The 6,114-nt window shown below is 45.8% G+C and overlaps 1 protein-coding gene across 1 annotated transcript in view; it reads left to right on the top strand.

Moving 5' to 3' along the window:
• Positions 1-614: 614 nt before the first annotated feature.
• Positions 615-6,114, top strand: part of gabrzb (gamma-aminobutyric acid type A receptor subunit zeta, b) — a 96,661-nt gene continuing 91,161 nt past the window's right edge. The window contains exon 1 of the mRNA XM_036960549.2: positions 615-1,089. The gene's annotated coding sequence lies outside the window, so the exon portion shown is untranslated. The remainder of the gene's footprint in view (positions 1,090-6,114) is intronic.

Raw genomic sequence — 6,114 nt, 5'->3', positions numbered from 1 at the left:
TGAACCATAGATTAGGGCCTCATTTTTCTCTCCAATTGACTGATTCCCTTATATGAACTGTAAGTCAGTAAAATCTTTGAAATGGTTGCATGATGTGTTTATATTTTTGTTCAGCGTAGTTTTTTATAAAAAAGGATCACTTTTTTATGTTGACTATTTTTATTTTTATGAAATTCACTGAGGAGGATGGTCCTCAACTTCTTCCAATGGTGTACACTACTTAATGCTAACTCAAAAAGAGAACTGGGTATTCAACAATAATGTTATATGGTAAAAGTAACAAAACAAAACATACAGTATGAACAGTTTAGCACAGTTCAGTGTGTCTGAGTGTGTCTCAGGTGTAGTATTTGTCTTTAAGAGTTTAGTTAGGCCTACATGTAATGGAATAAATACATGTATAGCCTGTTGTGTAACGTGTTGGCTAATTTAAGAATAGGATGGCTTCAATATGCTCTGATGTTGCCATCACAGAAAACGGCTATAACTAAATGTTACATCCATTTATTGTGCCCTCGGTTCCTTTGAGCTTCAATAATTTATACTGGATATGCTTTGTTCTACAAAGATATTGTCCATGTGCTGAATGTGCAACGTGATAGGATTTTGCCATTGTGAAAGTAGCCTCCCAATGAAACAAATTGATTAATGTGCGCACACTCCCGCACATAAACTATAGGATATGCTTACGAGTAACACTATCTAATGGTGGAATTAATGTTTTTTTTATTTTTAAATCAAGGGTATTATGAATGGTGGACATAAATTTATTAGTTCTGAGGACTACAAGTGATTTTTGGTGACGTTAATCTCATGGAGCAGCTGTAGGGTTGGAGGACTGTTGCTCATCATTGCGCATGAAGCGGCAGTGGCGCGGCTCCTCTCCTAGTTGACGGGAATTCGCTGACACCAATTATTTTCGCGGGCAGATGCACGCACATCACCATATGCCGCCTATAGAAAACTGGACTGAAGTGCGCTACCAGTTACAACGTTGATTTGAATGCTAAGGACAATTCGGTGACACGGACTTTTATCGCCAGTATAAACTGAACTGTATGGCATGTTCTCCGCCACCAATCGCTACAGGTAAGGATTTATTTCGACAGTTGCAATATGATACAACCGACTCTCGAAGTGTGGCATGTACAATGAAAGCTTATAGGCGTTGGTTTACATTTTTTAAAATATGGTTTAGTAAACCTATTTTCAATCAAATGAAATTGAGCGTATCTTTTTTTCTATTGCACTTTGCTAAAGATTCGTAGACTATCTATCAATTGCTTAGTTGTTCTGCAGAAAGCGTTTCGAATGGTTTGCTAACTATTTTTGTAATATGAAAAAGACTAAACAAGCGTAAATTAACATTAGTTGTAGAAAAGTGAAGCACTGAACAATAGCCTAACCCATCATAATGGAATTATAAATGCATCTCCTTTATAGCGTGAAAACAGCTTTATAGGGATTGAGTGAACATTTCATATTCATCCAGTATTGTAATTTTATTGTGAATGTGCAAAGGGCTGCTCTGTGTGTGTGTGTGTGTGTGTGTGTGTGTGTGTGTGTGTGTGTGTGTGTGTGTGTGTGTGTGTGTGTGTGTGTGTGTGTGTGTGTGTGTGTGTGTGTGTGTGTGTGTGTGTGTGTGTGTGTGTGTGTGTGTAAAACTAGATAGGCTAGTGGGCCATCTTCAAAAAGGGCTTTAGCTTTTGAGATACATACCCCTTCCAGCAGTAAAACAAAACACAACCATATTTTTTCACATATCTAATGTCTCCATTCTATGAAATGGATGGCTGTGAAAAAATATTTTACTGCATAAGTGATTGATAAATATGACACACTCCCTAAACTAAAAATGTGCAGAATAATGCCTGGCTAGAGGGGGGTGGGCCACATAAACTCATGTAACTCAATATTGCATGCTCTGAAATTGAGAATCCATTAGGCCTGCCCTAATTATACTCAAGCCCCATTGTCTGGGTATAAAAAGAAAGCAGCCGACTGCTTGGAATGGAAACACCAAAAAGTCGTGGGTCTCTTTGAGGCACAATGAGGCAATTTGGAGGCTCCAACGAAAGGAAAGAGAACACTGGACACCCTCCCCCTAGCTTTACAACTTGCGGTATACCAACTGTGGTATAACTTTTGTCTCCAGGATTGGGCTCTTCAGTCATCTCCTTGTCATTTAGAAGTAAGCTTTGATTCATTTCTAGTCCAAAATGTCTGCCTGTATCTGACATGACCTTCCGCTGGCTCACTGCATTTGTGATGTGCATAGTGATGTTCCGGTGCACTTCTTAAAGATGTTTGGGTTGAGCTGGCACATTTAGTTTTTCCAAAAAATCATGTCCACCATCCTGACTGGCTGTCCTGGAGTTGCCGTATATATTGACTTGGTGAAATTATGGTGTATAGGGTGGATGCAACCACACATGACATGTGCATGCTCTTGAGTACATTGATGTTTCAATTTGACAAGTAAGATTGACATATGTATTCAAGTAGTATATACAAATGAGGTGTCAGATCTGATTTTATCCAGGAAGAAAATAGAACCACTTGAAACGTCCCTCTTTCCCAAATATACTGTATGTATATGTGTGTGATTTGAGTAACAGCCAAGACAACTGCATCTGTTCCACTGCAGCTCTGGGAAAAACGCAATGTTCCTTATTTATTTTTCCATATTCTTTTGTTTCAACAAATCTCCACGACGGACGCATAACCAGTTGCAGCACAGACCTAGCTATCAGTCAGCATAACATTCAAAGTGTCACGGACGTCCTCCTCTTCATCTGAAGAGGAGAGGCGAGAAGGATCGGAGGACCAAAATGTGGCGTGGTATGTGTTCATCATGAATTTTAATAAAGAAAACACTGAACCACACTATAGAAAAACAATAAACGAAATAACGACCGTGAAGCTAATGAGAACTGTGCTGACACAAGCAATCAACATAGACAATCACCCACAAACAAACAGTGAAACCCAGGCTACCAAGTATGATTCTCAATCAGAGACAACTAATGACACCTGCCTCTGATTGAGAACCATACAAATCCCCAAATCATAGAAAAACAAACATAGACCTCCCACCCCAACTCACACCCTGACCATACTAAATAAATACAAAACAAAGGAAATAAAGGTCAGAATGTGACAGTACCACCCCCCCCCCCCCCCAAAGGTGCGGACTCCGGCCGCAAAACCTTAACCTATAGGGGAGGGTCTGGGTGGGCGTCTGTCCGCGGTGGCGGCTCTGGCGTGGGACGTGGACCCCACTTCACCATAGTCTTAGTCCACCTCATTGGCCGCCTCCGTGGCTTCCTAACCACGGCGACCCTTCTAAATGACCCCACTGGACAGAGGGGCAGCTCGGGACAGAATGGCGGCTCTGGCAGATCCTGGCTGAATGGCGGCTCTGGCAGATCCTGGCTAAATGGCGGCTCCGGCAGCGCTGGAGAGGAGAATAGCTCTGGCAGCGCCGGACAGGCGGGAGACTCCGGCAGCGCCGGACAGGCGGGAGACTCCGGCAGCGCCGGACAGGCGGGAGACTCCGGCAGCGCCGGACAGGCGGGAGACTCCGGCAGCGCCGGACAGGCGGGGCGCACTGTAGGCCTGGTGCGTGGTGCCGGCACTGGTGGTACTGGGCTGAGGACATGCACCTCAGGGCGAGTGCGGGGAGCTGCCACCGGAGGGCTGATGCGTGGAGGTGGTACCGGATAGACCGGAACGTGCAGGCGCTCTGGAGCTCTTGAGCACCGAGCCTGCCCAACCTTACCTGGTTGAATGCTCCCTGTCGCCCTGCCAGTGCGGCGAGGTGGAATAGCCCGCACTGGGCTATGCAGGCGAACCAGGGACACCGTGCGCAAGGCTGGTGCCATGTAAGCCGGCCCAAGGAGACGCACTGGAGACCAGATGCGTAGAGCTGGCTTCATGGCACTTGGCTCGATGCTCACTCTAGCCCGGCCGATACGCGGAGCTGGTATGTACCGCACCTGGCTATGCACCCGCACTGGGGACACCGTGCGCTCCACCGCATAACACGGTGCCTCCCCGGTCTCTCTCGCCCTCCGGTAAGCACAGGAAGTTGCCGCAGGTCTCCTACCTGGCGTCGCCATACTTCCTGTGTGCCCCCTTCCTTCCTGTGTGCCTTCCTTGCCAGCCGTGTTCCCTCATATCACCTGCTCCTCTCTCCGGCTGCCTCTGCTCTCCTAGCAGCCTCCACCTGTTCCCATGGAAGGCGATCCTTTCCCGCCAGGATCTCCTCCCATGTGTAGCAACCCTTGCCGTCCAATACATCATCCCATGTCCATTCCTCCTTGCGCTGCTCCTGCTTCCGCTGCCTGTCACCACGCCTCTTGGTCCTTTTGTGGTGGGTGATTCTGTCACGGGATTCTTCCTGGGAAGTAGAGGCGGACCAAAACGCAGTGTGGTTATTTTTATACATCTTTAATAAAGATAAAAATAGAACAATATACAAAACAAGAACTGTGAAAACCGAAAGCAGCCCTATCTGGTGCAACAAACACAAAGACAGGAACAATCACCCACAAAACCCAACACAAAACAGGCTACCTAAATATGGCTCCCAATCAGAGACAATGACTAACACCTGCCTCTGATTGAGCACCATATCAGGCCCAAACACAGAAACAGACAAACAAGACATCCAACATAGAATGCCCACTCAGATCACACCCTGGCCAAACAAAACATAGAACATACAAAGCAAACTATGGTCAGGGTGTGACACAAAGAGAGAGAAGGGGACCGAAATGAATGAGATTAACATTAACTGCGTTGTGCAGAAAGATGATGGAAAGGCCCACTCCTTATCTTCAAAACTCCAGAACTCAGAGTGTCATTTCTCTTCCCACCCAGAGTGACAACATAGCAGATGTAAAAGAATCTCTTAAAGTCAACCAAAGGGGACGAACATGTCTTGGATGATGTAGTGGTGGATTCTTTCTTTTTAACTTTCTGGTTAGGGACGTATTTTCACTTTCATTCTATCTGTATATCTCCCCCTTTGCCTCCCTGATATGCTTGTTATATTCTGTCTGAGGTGTGGGTAGAGACTATGACCTGTGCAGACATTACTCTGCAGAATGTGTGGTTGGGCAGTGCTATGAGATGATGAGGTATGGGTGCAGCTGGAACCTGGAGGGTGGCACATGGCACCAGGTGGCTCATCTCTCCTGCCTTATTCAGATTGATGGGTCTCATCTCCCAGCCGCCCACTCTCTGGCTTGGGTGCATCATGGGAGTGAGGGTCAGAAACATTTGGGTTTGAGCTGACCTGGCTGTCCCGTCTGCTTGGCCCTCTGTGCCCTGTCTGACTTGGGACGGTCCAGTGGCACTGTCATCTCTCATCTGTGATGAGATCTGACGCCATAAGTCCTCACTGTTGCCAACCACTCCATCAAGCTGTCACAGTGTCCAGATGCACATTCAGATCAACGGATTCCCCTCTGGTTTGACTTGTCAGATTGTTACATGGGAAGGATGAGAGTTTTTTTATAGTGATATTTTATTAAACAAAATGTATTTGATTGTCTTCTTATTTTCTTCTTATTTGAACATTATTATTATCATCATCATCTTCCTCTTCTTCAAACCTGCCACCACCAGCACCTCCACCAGGACCCCCATTTCAAAAAGCAAGTTTCTTCCCAACCATATTCAAATCCCACTCAAAGCCTGCAGATTTCCCATATGCTTTAGGCGACGAGAACAAGACAACAAGCAGCCTTATGCTGATGCAGGGTGACGGGAGCCAGATACTCGTCTGGAATGATGAGGAAGATAAGTCAATTAGAGACCAAATCAAAGCGTCTGAACTCTCAGATGAAACAGTGTTGCATAGGAGAGGGATCCGCTGTGGCCAGCCGACTACTCAGACAAAGACCTCAGGGCCCGCTGTGCCTGTAAGAGAAGCGGGCTGGGCTGGTGGAACGTATTTCTAAACTGGCTACATCAGCTCAGCTCTTGAGTACGGGAGGGAGTGAGTACTAAACTGAACAAAAATAGAAACACAACATGTAAAGTGTAGGTCCCATGTTACATGAGCTGAAATAAAAGATCCCTGAAACATTCCATAAAAAAAAACTT

The sequence above is a fragment of the Oncorhynchus mykiss genome, chromosome 23 (genome assembly GCF_057628025.1).
Source record: "Oncorhynchus mykiss isolate SJ-2025 chromosome 23, ASM5762802v1, whole genome shotgun sequence".
NCBI classification, from domain to species: domain Eukaryota; kingdom Metazoa; phylum Chordata; class Actinopteri; order Salmoniformes; family Salmonidae; genus Oncorhynchus; species Oncorhynchus mykiss.
This window is presented reverse-complemented; position numbering and strand designations above follow the sequence as displayed.